Genomic DNA, 20,643 nt, shown 5'->3' on the forward strand with positions numbered 1-20,643 from the left:
GCTGAATACACAAAGAGTATAACTGGACACATTATAGGACAACTCAAAATTGAAGAGAAAAAAAAAATTACTATTTGACTACCAAGGTAGGAATAATCCTAAATACAGAGAAAAGGTAAAATACTTTCAGAGAAAAAAATATGACTTGAGAGGCGATTTCATCAGAAAATAACGGAAATCAGAAGGTAATGGAATGATATATTCAAAGTGCTCAAGAACAGCAAAACGAACAAACAAAAAGAAACCCTGCCAATCTAGAATTCTATACCTAGAAAATACCTCAATCCAAACAAAAAAAAAGGAGGTGGCTTAAGGACAGGAGAGTAACTTCAAGACTTGGGGTTAGGCAAAAGTCATGGGCAAACGGTGTGAACAGACACTGCATGAAAGATAAACACACATGATCAGTAAGCACATGGAAAGGTACTCGGTATCACTGGCCATCAGGAAAATGCAAACTGAAATCACAATGAAGTAAATGCACCACGCATCCATGAAAAAGTCTATAACTATAAAAGACTGAGAATGCCAAAACACTGATGAGGACATGAAATAACCGGAGCTCTCATACAGTGCTATTGGAAGTTAATACAAGATACAGCTACTCTGGGGGAAAAACACATGGCAGTTTCTTATAAAATTAAGTATATATCTATCCTCTGACCCAGCAATTTCACTCCTAGGTATTTACTCAGAAGAAATATTTAAAAATGTTCACAAACAAAATCTTGTTCAAGAATAGCCAAAGCAACTTTGTTCGTAACAGTAAAAATCTAGAAATACTCCAGGTGAAGTTTAGTAATCCATAAAAAGGAATGAGCAACTGATACACGTCCCTATGAATGAGCCTCAGAAACATGCTCAAGTGAGAGAAGCATTACACAAGAGAGTACATACGTATGATTTTATTTAAATCAAGTTAGAGGGCAGAATCAATCTTTGGTAGAAGAAAATCAGAACAGTGGTTGCCCTGAGCTGGGAGATTCACTGGGAAGGACAGGAGGAACTTCCTGAGGTAACAGTAATACGTATCTTCCAAGGAGTTTGGGTTACACCTGCGTATGCAGGTGAATGCAAGCTTAAGATGTATCCATTTTGTTGAATGTAAACATGATCTAAAAGAATAACAAACTTTAAGTCAATATGCAACTCTAGGAAATAATAAACATGTTGAAAACACTTGAAGGAAAGTGTACCAATAAACTTTGAAATGCATCAAAAAAATAAGATGGATGGTAAATAAGATACGTAATAAAGCAAGTATAATCAAATATTACTGGTAGAATCCAGGTGGTAAGTATATAAATGCTGACTGAAAACAATTTCAATCTTAAAATTTTCATAAACACTGAAAAAACAGGAAGGTAAAATTAATACTTGACAAACAAAAATGAAGAATTCATCAATAGAAAACCTGCGTTAAGGAAATCTGAGAGTTAATTCTTCCAAAAGGATGGAAGAACAGAGACGCAGTGAGGAAAACAGAATAGGAGGGAGGACAACCATGAATATAAATCTAAATGCAAATCAACTGTATAGAACAGTCACAATATGTCTTACAGGAAACACACACACTTGACAACTGTATACCAAAAGAGGGAGGACTTCACTGAGCTACCAGGTTCTAAGATCCTTACATTTTCTGGGAAGTGATACTATATATAGTCTTTAGTCAGTCAAAACTGCATGATGTCATCTCTAGAGCTTACCACCAGACAAATGGTAGAGGAAGGAAAAAAATTAAATAAAAAGCATCTAAACTGGAAAAAAAAAAGACCAGTGAAAAACAAAGAATAAATATGGCATAATTAAACCCAAGTGTTAGTTTTTACACTAAAAGTAAACAGACTCAATACTCTAAGACTATTCTCAAATTTTAAAAAAAGGAAATGTGCTACCTGACAAAATACTGCTGAAACCAGATAAATCCTGTTTATCAGATGTATTCCGCACAACAGCTAATATGAAGTCCTAAAATAAAAAAAAACAGCAAGGATGGTATACTAAAGTCACTCAACTATTCCAAAATACTACAGCAGCGCAAAATATGTCTTCCTGATTAATCACACCCTGAAGCAAGGTGAAAAGAAACATGATAGAGGAACAAAGAAAAACAAACTCCCACATTAAATATTTGCACAGTTCCTACTGTGTGCAATTTCCTAGACTTGGTGTTTAAGTCTTACTCAATTGTACCTTAAAAATCACGAGGCCCTTACTTTTATTTTTTATGTTTTTGGGCTTTCCGGCAAAAACCGGAAAGCTTGCTAGAAAAATTCTAAAAGAGCTGTAAAAAGCAAAAATACAAGAATGTGGCAGACTAGCCACTGTCTCATTTTCCCTCCAATGAAAACTGACTCCTTCAACCTTAAAAGAAGAGTCCAGGTATGGAAAATTGGTTAAATCTGGGCCAGTCCCAAGTGACCTGGATCCATCGCCTGTGGGGCTGGTGGGGCAAAAGCCTGTGAAATGGCATCTGGCCTCATGCAGACAGACCCCATTAAACAAACTGTTTTTGTGCTGTGTACAGACATCAGCGTGTGTACGTGCAGAACTCATGCCCTCTATTTGCCAACCTCAGCCTCATCTTGCGTCTGGTAAAGACACAGCAGCTTCACGCTACTGGGTGCAGCACATCTCCCGACCCACCAGCCCTGTACCTCACATACCCCGAATACACACTTCCCAGGGATTGTATGAGACGCAAGGATACCCATTTCACTACAGTTTATATCATGAAAGCACCGTACGTCCTTTTTTCAGGGAGACATGGACGATAGTAGGACCTGCATCAAACTCACTCCACAAGCTGTGTCTCCCATCTGTCATCTTAAAATAATAACTGAATTTTCAATTGTGTACATCCTCTATAACTGTAATAGATGCTTATATGGTTTGCTATATGAATGCTGTGTGATGTGGTTTGGATCTGTGTTTCCATAAAATCTCATGTCAAATTGTAGTCCCTCATGTTAGAGGTGGGACCTGGTGGGAGGCAGCTGGATCATGGAGGTGGATTTCTCATGGATAAGGTTTAGTTAGCACCCTCGCCTTGGTGCTGTTCTCGTGAGATCTCGTTTTTTAAAAGCGTGCGGCATCTCCTCCCTTCGCTCTCTCTTGCTTCTGCTCCCACTATAAGACACCTCGCCCCCTCCTTTGCCTTCCACCATGATTGGAAGTTTCCTGAGTCTTCCCTAGAAGCCAAGCAGATGCCAGGATCGTGCTTCCTGTACAGTCTGCAGAAACATAAGCCAATTAAATCTCTTTTCTTTATAAATTACCCGTCTCAGGCATTTCTTTATAGCAATATGAGAACTAACACAATGTGTAAAGATCACAATGTGTAACACAATGTGTAAAGAGAATAATAAATAAAGACTATAAATTACAGAGCTTTAAACGCTTTCCGGTATAATCCTACATCATCAGATAAACTTAAGTTTTCAAGGCCATAAAAAGATGAAGGGGTAGGATACAAAGTCTAACAGCTACCGAGTAAGACCTTCACAGAGTTGCTATGGTATAGAAATCTTCTGTAAGTTTTAAATATAGGCTGATCATGGTGGCTCATGCCTGTAATCCCAGTATTTGGGGAGGCCAAGGTGGGTGGATCATCTGAGGTCAGGAGTTCAAGACCAGCCTGGCCAACACGGTGAAACCCCATCTCTACTAAAAATACAAAAATTAGCCAGGCATGGTGAGGCACGTCTGTAGTCCTGGCAACCCAGGAGGCTGAGGCAGGAGTGCCTGAACCTGGGAGGTGAAGGTTGCAGTGAGCCGAGACTGCATCGCTGCATTCCAGCCTGGGCAACACAGCGAGACTGTCTCAAAAATAAATAAATATAGAGAAAAATAAATTCTTCTAAAATAATATTTTAACCAAAATCATCTTATATTATAAATAGAGCATTCTTATGCCAGCATTTTTATTACATGCTTCTAAAGTGGCTGTCCCATGACCTTGGCCCTGCCTTCTCATTCCCTTGGAAGGCTGGTCTGATCTTCTTCCACACGGCTCTGAGTACGCCACCACACACCTGGACCTCTCTGTGCCACTCCAAACCGTCTGTCTTCAGTTTCCCGAACTCCGTATCTAGCCCTGTTAGCACTTGTCGCTGAAATGTCTTACTATACGTGACTTCTCTCCTATGGGACAAGCTACCTGAAAGTCGGGTTGTCTTGTTCATCTATGATCCACTTTGATTGGCTAAAAGAAAGGGAATGCTTTTTATTCTTTATTTGTCTGTTCTGCTTCATTTTATGACATTAAAAAGGGAGTCTCAAAACCCATTCTCTACAAGAGTACACTGACCTGTATCATCTGTACTTTATTTACCTAAAAAAGGAAGGGACTGCGATGGGAAGCACAAAACAGTTCTTGCGGAGGGAGGACTATTTTATCCAAACTAAAGCAAGCTGATAACATAATATCCACAGGCCCTGCCACCCGACCACCACCGCCTACATTTATTATCCTTCTTTCTTTCTACCCCACCGAGCAAGCCGCCTTCCACTGTCACGCTCCTCCTCTCCACGCCTCCCCTCTCAGCCTCAACCTGTCTCACTGCTCTCGTCCTCCAGACCAGTTGCTCTCGGAGGCCGGACTGCCCGCGTAGCCCAAGACAACGGCATTCATAGGCTCACAGCTCTCTGCACTTTGCCTTCATAGGTGTACCAAAGCTGAAATTAATGAAACAATCCCCTACAAGGACATCAATTCCAGAGAGGCAAAGACCTAGTCTGTTGTCCCCTGCTGACTTCCCTAGGGCCAGGCCACAGTGCCCAGCACAGAGCAGGCACACAAAGTATCTGCTGAACGTTCATTCTGCTGAGTGCTGAATGAAACCTAGAAATACGGGTATCATCTGTCTCTCCCATTAGATGAATTTCACAACAGTAAGGACGGGTATATGTTTACTTATGTTAGTACCCTGCCACACAGCACCACTATCACACAGTAGGCATTTAATAATTACTTGTTGAAGAACAAATGAGTGAGCAATTCATGTACATCTCTTCAAGATCTTTTTCAGCTTGTTAATATTCATCTAGGTAGGAAACATGGAATGTGACAATCTTCTGTAAGTTGTTCAGACTTGTCTTAAAAACTTTTGCCATTCCCATTAAGGTTAACTACTCCGTATTATTAATATTCTAGATGCCTAAGGCACATGAACAATCATAAAAAGAACATAAAAAAATCAAACCCAACCTCAGAGAAAATCAGTTCAACAATTTTCCATATGCTCATTATGGTCAGGCATAAACATGTCCAACTTGTTAATATTACTACAATACAAAAATGGAAGAGCAACTTGCCCAAATTATAAAAAGCTAGAAACATAGTACCAAATAAAAGCACCTCAGTCTCAACTAAGCCATCAAGAAGGCATTAAAAACCTCTTCCTAAAACCAAAACGAGACACTGCTATGTAACTATTAGAATGGCTAAAATCGAAGACATGGAATAACACTCAGTGCTGGAGAGGACGGAAAACAGAGCTCTGGTTCATTGCGCTGGGAACGCAAAATGCTACGGACACACTGGAAGACAAGCTTTGGCAGTTTTTTACAAAGCTAAACATAGTCTTGTATACAATCCAGCAATCATACTCCTAGATATTTACCCAACTGATTTAAAAATGTTATGTCCCCACAAAAACATGCACATGAATGTTTATAGCAGCTTTATTCCCAATTGTCCCAAACTGGAAACAACCAAATGTCTTTCAGTGGTTGAACAGATATGGTACATCCACACAATGGAAGAATATTCAGTGACTAAAAGAGAAATGAGCTATCAAGCCACAGAGAGGCATATTCCTAGGTGAAAGAATTCAGTCTGAAAATGCTAAGTATGGTATGACTCCAATTACACAACATGCTGGAAAAAGCAAAACTATGGAGACAGTAAAAAGATCAGCGGTGCCAAGGACTTAGCAGCTGGGAAGGGGGGAGAAGCACTAAACAGATAAAACCCGGGGATTTTTGGGGTAGTGAAACCATTCTGCATAATGCTATAATGGTGGATATATAACACTGCATTTGTCAAAACCCACGAACTTTACAGCACAAAGTGCTAAGCTGGATGTGTGCAAATTTTTATGAAATCATCTAGGAGGTCGGGAGCAGGGGTCCCAGGATGGAATGCAGAGTGACAAAAAAGTCTAACTGTATTACAAATGTATGAGACGACCTCCCTGAAGTGGGCAGGGCAGAAGGTGCTGACCTAAGTAACTGAAAATGAGCAAAGTCTCTAAGACTAAAGGCAAAAGAAAATGTACATAAGCACTGTACTCTATTTGCTAAAGCTGCTTCCCAAATGGATGTGTGTTAACAATTCTGAAACCACTATGCTTGTACACTGAAATTAAAGAATTAAGTAAATGGATGGCAGGTGGTAAACGCCAGGTTTCTTAATGTTTGGGAAGTTACAATTAAGCAAAGAAGGAGGCTAGAACGATTCACATGGTAATAATTAGAGCTGGAGACATCATTATCAATTCATGTTTAGCTTAATATAAATACAGATCGTCACATTCAGAAATTTTTATAGATATGTGTATACTTATGGGTTAGTATACACACAGATATTTCCATGCTCTGTCATCTGAGGGGACCTAGAAGCAAGTGACACCCCAACAGCAATGAGCATACCTAACAGCCAAATCTTGCTTTCTATTATCATTCTCCAGGAGAAGAGCCAGGATTTCTTGAGGAAACAGCTGATTCTAGGCCCTGGGCAGGAAACATATAAGATGAGCCTGGAGCATCATCTAGTGCCAGAAAGAAAAGAGGTGTAGTAGTGCAGCAGGGCGGGAAGGAGGGAGGAAGGACCGACCAACAGTAGACAAAGCTGGAACGAGTTTAACAACAAAATCAAAGTTCATATAATCCAAAATATAAATATATATGAGGCCATACTGGCATACATATGTAACTGAACAAATAAATGAGGAAGAAGAGACAAATCTCCCTCCTGAACAGAAGAAATTACATAGCTACTCCAAGCTCAAGGAAGTAGAGTGTAACTCCCCAACCGTAAGTGTGAGTTGCATATTAGTGACTTTCTCCTGAAGAGCACAGTATGTAAAGGAGGGGAACGACTAACTCTGCAGTGAAGAAACTTGACAAGCAGTCCCTTCAGCTAGGTGATCAAGGTCAACATCAACAATGATGAATCATGTTGATGACATGTACCCTTGATGTATGATGGAAATGGCATTTTATCTCTACAGTCTTCCCCTCAGAAATCCATAACACCAACCTACTCGTGAGAAAATCAGACAAATCCCAAAAAAGGAAAATTTTACAAAATACCTGACTAGCACGCCTCAAAACTGTCAAGGTCACCAAAAACAAGGAATGCCTAAGAAACCGGCACAGGCAGGATAAGCCTGGAGATATGACAAGAGAGAAAAAGACAGCAGGTCAAAGCTAAGGACATTTAAATAAAGCATTTTTATCTTTATAATTTTCCTGTAAATCTAAAACTCTCTGGCTGGACACGGTGGCTCATGCCTGTAATTCCAGCACTTTGGGACACTGAGACAGGTAGATCTCAGGACACTGAGGTCAAAAGTTTGAGACCAGCCTGGTCAACATGGTAAACCCTGTCTCTATTAAAAATACAAAAAATTAGCCTGGTGTGGTGGTGGGCGCCTATAATCCCAGTTTCTAGGGAGGCTGAGGTGGAAGAATCGCTTGAACCCGGGAGGCTGACGCTGCAGTGAGCCGAGATTGCATTACTGCACTCTGGCCTAGGCGACAGAGCAAGACTCTGTCTCTAAAATAAATAAATAAATACATAAAAAATAAAACTCTCCTAAAGTTAAATTTATGTTAAAACAGGCCAGGCATGGTGGCTCAGGCCAACAGAAGCCTGAGGTGGGAGGACTGTCTGAGCCCGAGAGTTTGAGGCTGTACTGAGCTACACTCATGCCAGTCAGGGTGACAGAGCAAGGCCCTGTCTCAAAAACAAACATCTCTATGAGGTCCAACAGCTATCGCTTGAATATGTTCTTATTCTTAAATATATGAGTATACTAAAAGCCTCCCACCAAGTAAAGAAATGTAAGTAAGAACCATGATTTTCCCTTTGTCAAAAATTCTCAACATTTCAACTTTATTGGTTCTTAAAAAAAAAAAATATTGGCGGTATTTACAATAAAAAGGTACAGTGCAGTATCATACAGAAAAAGAAAATGTGATCATTAGAGTGCAAACTGCAGGCGCTAAAGTCAGGCCACCGGGATTAAAACTCTCTCTCTCTTTACAAGCAGTACAACCTTGGATAAGTTAAGTAACCCTGTTGTACGGAAGTGGAAGCAGAGGCTTAGAAGAACGCAGTTTAAACGGGGTTTCTCTCTACACCAAAAGTATAAGATACCCTTAAACCTCATCCACCTTCAAAAAATCTAGTTATTACAAAGGCTTAACTGAATCAACGTTCAATTATAACTGTCCCCTGAAATTAATAGTGATTTCTGCTTTCCAAGTTAAGTGTCTGCTTAGAAATCGTATTGATCTTCTGTAAGTATTACAAAGGCTTAGATCCCCAAGCGATCAACAGCATTCAGTCTCTTAAAAGTTGACAGACTAAAGACTGCAAACAAAGGCTGGGGCCCTGGTACATGTCTGTGCAGCTGGTAAAGATACAAAGCAGCTTCAGGAGGATGCATCCAGTTCCACGGCAGGGAGGAGCGGATTATCTTTTTAAAAATAAACAAACCATACTTTTTTTTTTTTTTTGAGACAGAGTTTTGCTCTTGTTACCCAGGCTAGAGTGCAATGGCACGATCTCGGCTCACCGCAACCGCGGTCTGCTGGGTTCAAGCAATTCTCCTGCCTCAGCCTCCCAAGAAACTGGGACTACAGGCGTGCGCCACCATGCCCAGCTAATTTTTGCATTTTTAGTAGAGACGGGGTTTCACCATGTTGACCAAGATGGTCTCGATCTCTCGACCTCGTGTTCCACCCGTCTGGGCCTCCCAAAGTGCTGGGATTATAGGCGTGAGCCACCGTGCCTGGCCCAAACCATACATTTTAAATCAATATAAGCAAACATCAAATGTCATGGTAAATAAAACCTCTAGAACCACGGAGCCCATGCTCCACAGCTTCCTTCTCCAAACACACACCACTCAGCTCTGTCCAGGTGCTGACCACCCACCGTCAGTGGTCCACTAGTTCTCGGGCTGCCATTGAGGTTTATTATTTTCAAGTAACGTCTCGGACACCAGTCATCAGCAGAAAAAAAATTTTCCCACTGTTAGTGCCAGCACGTCTCCCATTCTTGTCCACCTGTACCAGAGAATTCTTTTTAAACATAATAATCTCTTTTGAGAAGAATCTCCCACATACCCACTTTCCAAGCGAACTATTAATGTAATAAGTACACAAATGGTGAGGTGTTCAAGCATTCCAAGTGCAAACCAAGCAAATATAAATCAGAGTTTCCTCCTATTTATTGGCTTCACCTGCTCACTCTCCTCAGCTGGTGCCCCCTCATCTCTGACCTCTAGCCCATGCGAGCCTCTAGGCTCAGCCCGCAGACCCTGCCTCTATCTCCCTAACCTGCCATGTGCTGTCATTTGTCCTCTGGTCTTAAACACCATCGATATGCTGACAATGTTATTTGTGTATCAAGCCTCAACTTTCCCAGTCTTCCCCTTCACCAGGAACTCTATCCCTGTGAGTTCACTGGGAATTCAACTGCTCAGGCAACTTGCCTCTCTCCCCACATCCTATCAGCTTTACCTGCAAAATTCTACCTTCCAACCACTTCTTACCACTCACCTGGTCCCAACCACTTCCCTTGGCCTCTCCTGAGGGCTATCAGCACGCCTGCCAACCAACCTCCCGGCTCCAACTTTGCAGCTGCTTCTCCATGCACCGAGCTGCAGGGCCCTCTGGAAATGGAGGCTCCTCTGCCCCAACCTTTGGGGCCCTCTCAGCTCACTGACTCTACGCCCAATATTCTTATCACAGGAGGGGACAGGCCTCACAGGGCACTGCCCCTCTCGCTCACATACTCTAACGCTCAGCTTCCATGTTTTCTTAGTTATGGACACACCCCATTCCCTTCCGTCTGAACTGCTCAAAAGGTCCTTTCCCAGGTATGAGCAGGGTTTGCCTATCACTCTCCCAGCTGGACAAGCAGCCCCTGTCCCTTCATCAGTCTACTGCCTTACCATGCTCGTATTGCTTCGGACTCAGTGCCACCTGCCATTATTGATTTGTCTCCTTATTTTCTGACATCTCCATAGAGAAACAAATGCACTGTGAGAACAGCTTTGCTGTGTTCACTGCAGCAGCCCCCATGTCATACAACAGGTATGCAGACAGTTTTTAAAAAATATTATATTAACAAGCTGGGCGTGGTGGCTCAGGCCTGTAACCCTAGTACTCGGGGAAGCCGAAGTGAGCAGATCACTTGGCATCAGGAGTTACAGAACAGCCTGGCCAGCATGGCAAAATCCTTACTAAAAAAAAAAAAAAAAATTAGCCAAGTGTGCTGACACACGCCTGTAATTCCAGCTACTCAGGATGCTGAGGCATGAGAATCTCTTGAACCCAGGAGGTGGAGGCTGCAGTGAACTGAGATTGCCCCACTGAATGCTACTCTGGGTGACAGACTGAGGCTTTCTCTCTCTCTCTCTCTCTACAAATATATATATATATATATATAATTTTATACGCATATAAAATTATATATATATACACACAACATATATATACACACACACACACACACATATAATTTTAAAAATTAAGTATGTTTGTATTATCTGGGGTATTTCAATATCCATGCTCATCTCACTCTAATAAAGTAACTAGAATTCTTAATTATTACAGAATTAATATATAAGTACCTAAAAAACAAACAGGCATTCCTCAAGTGGTAAAAATAAATGAAACTATACTCAACTTTGTCTTAAATAAACCACATCATTTAAAATAAAAATTCTGTCTTTAAAACCAGCGTATCTGTTGCAGGAGAAACGCACAAACGTGTTAATATACGTGAAAGGAAAACTAGCACTTATAGTATTTTTCTGTCGTAGGGAACTTTTTGTTTTGTTTTTTAAAGAAAAGGCTGTGGAAATAAGTGCTAGACATCAAAGAAAATAACTTTGTACTGTTTTTTTCTTTTCTTTTCTTTTCTTTTCTTTATTAATACCTACAAGGGTTCAATGAGAGAAAACACAGAAGCCAAATACTAGAGAGTTAACCAAGATGACATCACCAAGCCTGAGCGTTAAATCGCTGAGTGAATGCTGAAAGGTCTTTTTAGCCAGGGAAACATTTTGCTGTAATGGTACCATTACAAATTTTTTACAGTAATAACACAGCACATTATAAGCTTGCTCAACTGATAAGCTCTTTGTAAGGGTTAGAAGTCTGCAGCCCTTACACACAAAGACCTTCTGTCTGAGAGTTCCTAGAAGTCAATAAGCTAAAAATCACATCCTGCACAATATCCACTTAGAGTCACAGAGGATCTAGTCTTCTACTGCTTTGCCCAGTTTCCCCTTGGCACAGAGAAGCCATCAGGATACAGATGCAGAGACAGCGACATCACTTTTGTGTCCAATTAGATCATCTCTTGGTTCTAGCCACTTTGTACTTCAAGACGATTTTAGATTTAAAGGAGAATTGTGAAGACGGCAGAGAGAGTTCCCACAGCGTTGCCCCACTTATTCCAATGTTAACATCTCACTTAACTATGCTACACAGAACAAAACTAAGAAACTGATATATGTACACAGTATTACCTAAAGTGTAGACTTTATTCAGATTTCACCAGTTTTCCCCCTAACGTCCCTTTTGTCTTCCAAACTAGGGCCCCACAGCACATTTAGTAATCCTGTCTCCTTGGTCACCGCTAACCTGTGACAGTTTCCCAGTCTTTCCTTGCTTTTTGTGACCCTGACACTTTTTTTTGGTTTTGTTTTGAGATAGAGTCTTGCTCTGTCACCCAGGCTGGAGTGCAGTGGCACAATCTTGGCTCACTGCAACCTCCACCTCCTGGGTTCAAGCAATTCTCCTGCCTCAGCCTCCCGAGTAGCTGGGACTACAGGCACGCGCCACAACACCTGACTAATTTTCGTATTTTTAGTAGAGACGGGGTTTCACCATATTGGTCGGGCTGGTCTTAAATTCCTGACCTCGTGATCCACCCGCCTCAGCCTCCCAAAGTGCTGGGATTACAGGCGTGAGCCACCATACCCAGCCGACCTTGACACTTTTGAAGAACAATGGTCAGGTATTTTGTGGAAAGTCCCACACCTTGGGTTTGTCTGAAGTTTTCTCCTGATTAAACTGGGGTTGTAGATTTGGGGAAGACGGCAGAGGTAAAGTGTCCTTCTCATGCCATTCTAGGGGTAACTGATAGAAATGTGACTCACTCCTGTGATGTCATGGTGGTGTCCAGCAGATTCCCATGTTCCACTCCATTCAGCAGAACTGAGTCACTATGTCACCCCACAGTCAAGAGGAGGGAAATTAAGCTCTCCACTTTCAGGAGGAAGATTATCAGACTTCAAAACAAGCATTAAAACCACCACAGTGATAACAAATACTTTGTTAACTACGTTTATTTTTTTTTAGATGAAGCCTTGCTCTTTGCCCAGTCTGGAGTGAAGTAGTGCAACCTCAGCTAACTTCAATCTCTGCCCCCAGGTTCAAGTGATTCTCCTACCTCAGCCTCCTGAGCAGCTGGGATTATAGCCGCTCACCACCACGCTGGGCTAATTTTTTGTACTTTTAGTAGAGACCGGGTTTCATCATGTTGGCCAGGCTGGTATCCATCTCCTGACCTCATGTGATCCACCTGCCTCGGCCTCCTGAGGTGCTAGGATTACAGGGGGTGAGCCACCACACCCAGCCAACTCCTTTCTTTAAACTATAATTTGTTTGATAAATAAATTTAGTTACACTTCATGGTGCCTAACGAAAGCTGAGGCTTAAGGTTTATAACCAAACCACATGAACATTTGTGAAATCAACTGCAGAAACAAAAGATGTTTTAAAGTATCACGTAGTCTCAGCTTTAAGGTGTTTGTCAGTCTAATCCCTGGCCAAAAGTTCGTTTTCATCATCTCATCTAATGCAGAGTATTTCCACACTGTGACTCAGGATTCACTGCCTACCATTCATCTGCTCACTTTCACGGTCATGGCCCCTGTAAAGATGCTGCAGTCAACAACAGACCATTTATACTGTGCTCCTGTAAGATGCCAACGCCTCCTTTTTAATGTGCCTTTCTTATGTTGAAATATGTTTAGATATGCAAACCTTTACCACTGTGTTCCAGTTGCCTACAGCATTCAGTACAGTAACATGCTGTCCAGGTTTGTGGCCTAGGAGCCTGGGCATGTTGGAGGCTGTACCATGTATGCTTGTGTAAGTGCCCGCATGATATTTACACAACAAAACCACCTGAGGACATACTTCTCAGAATGTATCCCCTGTCATTAAGTAAGACATGACTGCATCCGGTTATACAACTCATTGCCAGTAGCATGGCTCAGAGGAGAAAAGAAGGGAAAAGAATCAACCTATCAAACATATGACTGGGGGGATTTGTGAGCCAAGTCTGGATTCTCACCAACCTGACTTTATAAAAGTTACTCACTGTAAAGACCCAAGTCCGATTCCTTTTCTGTTCTCTAGGACCCAGGGCTAAATGGGATGATGTCAATTAACAAAAACCTAACTTCAGTTTTCACACATCCGTAACATCACTAAATCGTAAGAAATGTTTTAAAAGCATAAATGGCAATGATGGTTATTAAACACTAGCAAGTGTAAGATTCACCAGAGAGGCCTGTAAACGGTGCAGATCACTGGACTCCACCTGCCAAGTCTGGGGTCCAGAAATTTGTCCATTAACAATCACCTCAAGTGACTCTCTTACAGACAGTCTGTCCCCGAAAAACTCCCACCTGGTCTAAGACCAACCAGCAATGCTAATAGTTGATGTCCACACACCTGTAAATCTCACGCTTTACCTCCAGTTGTCCTATCCCAGATGACACTGACTTAGCCAAACAACACTGCCACCACCAGAGTCAGCTTTGCCTTTGCTCCCTCACCTGATCCTCTTCAAACACCAGATAGTCTTATTAGTTCAATAAAGATGATTAAATATTAGAACTAAAGACTCAAAAGCTCTACTGCTGCCATCTTAAGACCTCTTAAAAATGTGCAAGGATGTTTTCCTACTAATAAAGACATACCTGAGAAAGGAAAAAAAAAAATGTGCAAGGATCCTTCATGATTGGAACAGTCCAGAAACCCAGCCGCCTTTACAGAAGGGTGTGGCCCAGGCAGAGTGCCCCTACAGCTCCCCAACTCATCCTGCCTGCTCATATTGTTCCAGGCACCCACCCTGTGCTTTCCCATGTAGCTTACAGTATTCTGACTTGGTGTGTAGTGGTGCAACCACAACTCCCTGCACCCTCAACCTCCCAGGCTCAAGCCATCTTTCCGCCTCACCTCCCAAGTAGCTAGGACCACAGGCGTGCAACAAAATGCCCAGCTAATTTTTTTTTTTTTTTGGCAGAGACAGGGTCTTACTTTGTTGCCCAGGCTGGTCTCGAACTCCTGGGTTCAAGTGATTCTCCCACCTTGGTGCTGTGATTACAGGAGTGAACCACTGTCAAGCCTTGTTTTATTCTTATCTCAAAATGCTTTGAATATTGATGTACTTTTTAAAAGGCAGATTACCAGGTGATATAGTTGGATATTTGTCCCCACTCAAATCTCATGTTGAAATGTAATCCCCAGTGTTAGAAGTGGGGCCTGGTGGGAGGTGACTGGCTCATGGGGTGGATCCCTCATGAATGGTTTAGCCTTTGTTACTGTCCTCCTAACAGTGAGTTCTTTACAAGATCTGGTTGGTTAAACATGTGTGCCACCCCGACTCCCTTGCTCCCGTTCTTGCCATGTGAGATGCCTGCTTTAAATGAAAGTTTGCCAGGAAATTTAAATTGAAAAAAGAAAAAAGAAAGAAAAAAAAAGAGATGCCTGCTCCCCCTTTGCTTTCCACCCTGAGTAAAAGCTCCCTAAAGCCTCCCCAGGAGCCAAGCAGATAGATACCTGTGCTATGCTTCCTGTACAGTCTATGGAAGGATGAGCCAATTAAACCGCTTTTCTTTATAAAGTACCCAGTCTCCGGTATTTCCTTACAGCAGTGTGAGAACAAGCTAACTCATCAGTTCTATTATGGGAACTGACGTGATAAGAGCTGTGATCTCAATGTCTTCAACTGTATACAGGAAATGCCACTGTGCTATGCCTTAAGATAAAAAAAAAAATGATCCATTGATCCCACCTCCTGAGAATGTGCTAACAGGCCCTCACAATCACAGGACTCTGATATACCAAATGGTGAAACCATTTCAGAGATGTTCACTTACTTGGAGAAGGTTTGTTTTGCCAAAAAGAAAAAGAAAAAAAGAAAAAAACACAGATCCAAAACAACTAACACATCTATTTTAGGTAAACTATGATTGGTTCTGTCAAAATAGTCTTCCCTAAATTGTAAAAACAAAAACATGGGATTCCAAGACGACAACGTTACTACAAATCATATTCAAGTATTTGTTTATACAGGTCAGAATCTATCCAGCAGTGTCAGAGAATGGGTTCTGAAGGGATCTGCTTTTCAGATACTTGAGGATAGTTTCCGGTAGCCCTCACATTTCACAAGCACTCAGCTGTCCCAGACGTGAGCTATAATAGGTAATATGCAACATCTCAATTTATCCTTGGAACCACACAAGGATAAACTGACAATTTCATTTTTAAGGAAATTAAGGGGAGTCAGGTAACTCGCTGCCCAAGACCACACGGCTAATGAAGAACTAAGCTGAATGAAGCCCCGAGATTGAGGCCATGCCTATTTGTGCCCAAACCTATGTCCTCAGCATTCCCTGCCTCCCCTCAACTCTGCTGCTGTCTGGCCTCATCCTTCACGCTGCTCTGCCTTGTCATTCCATTCCAGTCATGCTGGCCACCATGCTATGTCCTGAAATACCACACACACTCCTCTGCACTGTCTGTCTCACGGCACCCCACCTTGCTCCACCAGCATACAGAAGACCAAGGTCTTGGCTTTCTGCACTGCTGTGTCCCTAGCTAGCACAGTCTCTTGCTAACAGATATCCAAAATTTATTTTTGAAATGAATGTATGTGAATATTGTAACTAAGTGGTTAAAGGTCTTTCTGATTTTTAGGGCATGATACCCTGACTTCTTAAACAGCGTATAAGGGGACACTCAGCATAATTCATCTAATTATAAAAAGCCAAGTTTAAGCTGTGGAGCTAAAGCCCCATAATGGATGCTCTCAGATGACATCAGTGAAAATGGCAGAGTGAAGACCTCCAAAAATTCTGTATGCCCTAAAAGTCAAGAGAACACTGCCAAAAATGGGCAGAGGCAACCTTTTCAGGACTCTGGATATTAAAGATCTGTAGTAATCCAGATAACATTTATAGAAGAAAAAGATGAAAATTTTGGTAACAGCAAGCTTTATGGCATTCTAATTTGCCGTATTTCCACCCTGTTTTCTACCCTAGCCTTGAAAAACAACAGTCTACAATCATAGCAAAATCCAGCAGCTTGGAAGCCACTAGAGGGGTCAAAGAGGGACTGGAGCTCCTTCAAAGCCCCATTCCCAAGGAACTGCCATTATCTCTGACCTATCTGGTAGTTCCCTGGAAGACCTTGCAATGTTGTCTTCATTTGACCTGACTCAGGATTTTCCTATTGCAAACAGCCTCTTGGAAGGGGAAAGCAGGCTGGTCAAAAACAATCACAGGCAACTGTTGAACACTGCACTGCCCAAGCAGATGGCTAACCATCAAGGCAAAAAAAAAAAAAAAAGAAAGAAAAAAAAAAAAAGCTTAAAAAGAAAAGCAGGGAATAAGATGTGATACGGGGTTTTGAAAAACTTCACTATATTGTTTATTATTCCTGGGAAATCTACAAGGCCACATGCATGTGTGTGTGAGGTGGGTGCGTAAGCAGGTTCAGAAAAGATCCAAGAAGGCCCTGAGCTCTCTGCACAAGCAAGTTTAAGTGCAGGTTAAGGCAGAGTTGTCAACTGCCTGGTGAGTGTTCAGGGCAAGCACCAACATGTACACATAGCCCCTCAGCAAAAAGTCAGAAACTTTTTAGTTCCAGGCATCTAAGGAAATCTCTGTCCAGTCATTAGCTAAGCCCTAAGCAAATCTTGTAGAGACTTCAGTGGCCACATACAAAAAAAGAACACACTATACAGAACTGGTTCTGAAAAGACACCAAACAAACAACAAAAATCAGCAATAACATCCTCAAAGAAGGCACAGAATGTGATTTCAAGAGTTGCCACATTTAAATAACAGTAAGCAATGTCCGGTTTCCAAAGAAAATTGTGAACTATGCGAAGAAACGAGAAAGTATGGCCCATACCAAGGGGGAAAGAGTAGCCAATACAGAGACAGAAATTATTTGTATTTTTCAAGAGCCAAATAGAAATTATAGAGTTGAAAAGTACAATATCTGAAATGAGAACATCGCAACAGATTTGAACAGGCAGAAGAAAGAATCCATGAATCTGAAAGTAGGCCACTGAAATTATCTAGTCCGAGAAAGAGAAAGAAAACAGGAGTAAAAATGAGTAGAATACAGCATGATGGGAATTCCAAAGGAAAATAGAGAGAAAGGGGCAGAAATACTCAAGAAATAATAACTGAAAAATCCCAAAATTTGATGAAAAATAAGCCACATACCCAAGAGACTCAACAAACTCCAAGTATGATAAACTCAAAGGGATCACCTAGACACATCCTAATCTAACTGTTGAAAGCCAAAGAGAACCTTAAGAGTAGCAAGAAAAGCAATTCATGACATACAAAAGATCCTCAATAAGTTTTACAACTGATTTCTTACCAGAAACCACAAACACCAGAAAGCCTCCATTCAAAGTGCTAAAAGAAAAAGATTAGCAACCAAGAATTCTACATCCAACAAAGATGTTCTTCAAAAATGAAGGAGAAATTAGGAAAAAAGTGAAGGGGAAATTAGGACATTCCAAGAGAAACAAAGAGAATTCATCTCTGGCAAACTTCCTCTATGAAAAATATTAAAAGAAGTCTTTCAAGTTTAAAGGAAAGAACATCATATAGCAACTCAAATTGACATGAATAAAAAGCCCAGTAAGGGTAACCACATAGTTAAAAGAGGGTATAAATGTATTTTTTACTTGTAATTACTTTTTTCTCTGATCTGACTTAAAAGACAAGTACATAAAGCAATTATTATAAATCTGTGTTGACTGGCATACAATGTATAAAAATGTAATTTATTTGACAACAACAGCACAAAGAAAGGAGAGAACCGAGCAAATCTTGTGTTTACTATTGTTAAATTGGCATTAGTCCGAACTAAATTATCAGGTAAGGTGTTCGTCCCCAGGGCAACTACTAAGAAAACTTTAAAAGATACTGTAAAAGAAATGACAAGGGAATTACAATGGTACACTAGGTAATACCTATTTAACGCACAAAAAAGGCAATATTGGAGTAACAAAGGAACAAAGAAGACATGACATACAGACAATAGCAAAATGGCAGACATAAGTCCTCCTCTATCAGTAATTACAGTAAATGCAAATTAATTAAGCACTCCAATTATTAGGCAAAATTGGCAGAATGAATTTTTTAAATGATCCAACTATATGGTGTCTTCATGAAAGAAACACTTCATATTCAATGACACAAGCAAGTTGAAAGTAAAAGAATGAAAAAAGATATACCATGCAAATGGTAACGAAAAGACTGCAGTCATTATACTAATACCAGACAAAATAGACTTAAGACAAAAATTGTTACTAAAGACAAAGAAGAAATTTTACAGTAAGTGTCTATCCATCAAGCAGATATAACAAATATAAACATATACACATCCCAAAACACAGTCCTGAAATAAAAGGAGAAAAACCTGACAGAATTGAAGGAAGAAACAGACAATTCAACCATAATGTTAAGAGACTTCAGAACAGGTGCGGTGGCTCACATCTGTGATCCCAGCACTCTGGGAAGCTGAAGCAGACAGATCGCTTGAGGCCAGGAGTTCAAGACCAGTCTGGTCAACTTGGTAAAACTCTGTCCCTAAGAAAAATAAATATTAGCTGGGCATGGTCGTGCACTCCTGTAATCCCAGGTACTCAGGAAACTGAGGCCCGAGAATCACTTAAAACCAGGAGGCAGAGGTTGCAGTGAGCCGAGGTCGTGCCAATGCACTCCAGCCTCGATGACAGGGCGAAACTCTATTTCAAAATAATAATAATAATAACGTTACAGATTTCAATCCCCCACTTTTGAAAATGGATAGAACATGCAGCATGAGTGCTCAGCCTTTGGAACATGTATTCTAGCCACTGAGGGTCTGCCTGGTTCTCAGACCTGCAAGGTTAATGGGCAGCCTAAATGAGTGAAGATGGAAATACTGTAACACAAACCATCTCCATGACAACTAACAGTCAAGAAAAATTATTTCTTTGTGGTGAGAACATTCAAAAGCCTCTGATGAGGTGATGGATGTGTTAAACTTCCTGATTTGATCATTATACAGCATATACACGTATAGTTAAACTGTACCCCCACAAATATGTACAATTATAATGTGTCAATTAAAAAAAAAAAACACAACATTTCTTCTATTAGTAAAGGGAAAAAAATCCCAGGCTTCTGGTATATGGATGTTCAACATTCTTTTATAAGACAGTCAGACCAACAAGGAAGACTTTATCTTTTTACACATTTGGCTGCAAACTCGGTTCCCCTGATGACGTGCCTTCCTATAAAAAGAACGTTACCATTTCACCCTTCCCTGCCCTGTTTTATATTTAAAATCGGTATCACTGGGTTTCATATTTTTAATTTCTCTTCAACTGTTTCATGAACATATGGTCTTTGTCTCCTCAACTACTCTGAAGTCCTTGAGGGAGAAAAAGGCGGCCATTCACGTTTCAATCTTTTGCAGTTTTTCTCCAATTCAGAGGGCAGTTCTAGGCTCATTAATGAGCCCTTAACAAGTACTTGATGGCTAACTCAGAGCTTCATAACTGGTTTATTTTGGCATGCGGGTGTAACATGAACAAGTTCCACTTGTGCCCAGATAACAATCCTTCCAGGCCTAGGGTGGTATGAAGCTGTGGGGAGGGTGGGGGTGGAGAGGGTGGGGGTTGGGCAGTAGCTAGGGATTGGGGTAATAGCAGCCCGTGGAGGCAGGCTCCTCAGTGTGAGTGAATTCAGTCAATGTCATCAGGGAAAAAAGGTTGGGGAGCCTTGGGCTAAATGGCTGACTAGAAACACTGCTGAAAGAACTAGAAATAGCCTGAATATCCATCAAAAAGACAAAGTTCTTTTATTTACCAAATAGGAAATCTTCCAAGATGCAGATAGTAGGTATTATGCTACCATTCATATAAATGGGGAGAGAAGCAGAAACTTAATTGCTTGTATATGATATGACACACAGGATACCTCCATAAAGAGGTACGGTGGTGGCTGACTCAAAATGGAAGCCCAGGGGTTGGAGGCAGACGTAGAAAGACGTATTCCTGTAAGCCCTTTACACTTCTGAATT

The 20,643-nt window shown here is 41.1% G+C and overlaps 1 protein-coding gene and 1 non-coding gene across 2 annotated transcripts in view; both read right to left on the bottom strand.

Annotated features, from left to right (window-relative positions):
• The window catches only part of CHSY1 (chondroitin sulfate synthase 1), a 74,016-nt gene that overhangs the window by 30,919 nt on the left and 22,454 nt on the right, over window positions 1–20,643 (bottom strand). The window lies entirely within an intron of this gene.
• On the bottom strand, window positions 2,237–2,299 carry LOC120368126 (U7 small nuclear RNA). The gene has a single exon (XR_005582334.1). It is a non-coding gene; the product is annotated as a U7 small nuclear RNA (small nuclear RNA).

The sequence above is a fragment of the Saimiri boliviensis genome, chromosome 5 (genome assembly GCF_048565385.1).
Source record: "Saimiri boliviensis isolate mSaiBol1 chromosome 5, mSaiBol1.pri, whole genome shotgun sequence".
NCBI classification, from domain to species: Eukaryota; Metazoa; Chordata; class Mammalia; order Primates; family Cebidae; genus Saimiri; species Saimiri boliviensis.